Raw genomic sequence first — 1,728 nt, 5'->3', positions numbered from 1 at the left:
TTTGACCAAAAGCGAATACAGGAATTCAGCGAAAACAGCGGAAAATTCAGTTCATCGTTGACTCTTTCAAAGCGAACAGGTGCGTGTGATAATATTGTTGAGCAATCCTATATAAGTTCATATGAAAACACAAAAATTAGAAAAGTGCAGCGCGAGTTGGTTTTTTTTGTAAAGTGCAATTTCATTAAGTTTTTAATAAAAGCGAAGTTTTTTTCGGCCGTGGTAATACGAACCAAAAATTAAAGAAAACCAAACTTTTGATAGGTAAAAAGCCGATTTATGTGTGTGTACATGTATGTAGGCGTGTGTGCATGTAAAATACATACGGATGTGAAAAACGCATGGCGGAATAAAGCGAAAATAAAAGAGGTTAACTGAAGAGTTAATATAAGCGCCTTTCATAAAATTTGCCAGATAATCAAGTAAGTGCTTGTTGTGGATCAATTTACTACTAAATCATTTTAAAGTTTGATTAAATCTGCATTTTTATGTTGTCAAAAATAACCAGCAATAATTTCAAAATTGGCATTTTTTGACTTGTGCGTTTTATAATTACCAGAGTTTTCAATTCGCTTCCCGCGCTAATTCTTATATACATGAACATATATGCTCTGGTTCTTAGTGGATACATAAATACGTACAAACATATGTATGTATGTATATAGAATTTCCAATATATTCCAGCTTCTAGCGAACTGTCTTGGTACATACTGTTTCAAATACATATGTATGTAAGTATGTACATAGGTACAAACGTACGCCTCTAATTACTTATATGCAAACAATGCACATTTATTGAACAGTTAGTTGGGATAGGTCAGTGTTTCTTTTCGCATTTCATATTACAGGCACATACATATGTATATGCATGCATATATAAAATTTACCGTGAGACATATGTATGTACTTACATTTATCATAAACTTTGGTGTATTTATAAATTTTCGCTTACGCGCTCCTTTGGTGAAGCATATCACCCGAACAATAAATATCAAATTCTGCATACAAAATACTTAGTGCATTGCTGCATTTTTGTTTTACTTTACTTTACGCGTACTTTCGGTGATTTTTAATAGCAATTTTAGATATTAGAACATTGCAAACATGCATGTGTACATACGTTTGTACATACAATACATATATACGCATCTAACTTTTTCTTGTTGATTTGTTTCTCTATTTGGATGATTTTTCGCGTAACATACGTACGTACATAGAAACATATAAAGTACACTTAACATCTATCATTGCGTGTATATGTGAATACTTGCAGACGTCTGTACATATGTAAAATATGCAGCTTTACAGATACATATTAAACATCCCAGTAGGAAATTTGTTCTATTATATGTAAATAAAATCAGATACGTCAGTTGTCATATGTTTTTTATATTTAAAAGATTTTTGTTGCATACTCTTTTTGATTTCTACATTGTTTGGGATCAACTCATTGTTTGGGTTTTGCGGGTATACATTGTCATTTAGGTAATTTATTAAGAATCAAAGCAATCTTGCTTCTTTATTCTTTCCATATTTTCATTGTAATTGGGTAAAGAATGTCGACTGCTCTAAATCTTTTCACGCGATGTTCCGATCAAGTCGTCGAATTCAATGCGAATTTCAACGCAACGACTTTGATCGAACATTCCAAAATTTCATTAGAGATTATGAAAGAGGAGCTCGGCGAGCATTGGGGTAAGACTAAGGCTGCGTATGAGAAATGTATGC

The sequence above is a fragment of the Rhagoletis pomonella genome, unplaced genomic scaffold (genome assembly GCF_013731165.1).
Source record: "Rhagoletis pomonella isolate Grant_MI unplaced genomic scaffold, Rhpom_1.0 Rhpom_scaffold_00003, whole genome shotgun sequence".
NCBI classification, from domain to species: Eukaryota; Metazoa; Arthropoda; class Insecta; order Diptera; family Tephritidae; genus Rhagoletis; species Rhagoletis pomonella.
This window is presented reverse-complemented; position numbering follows the sequence as displayed.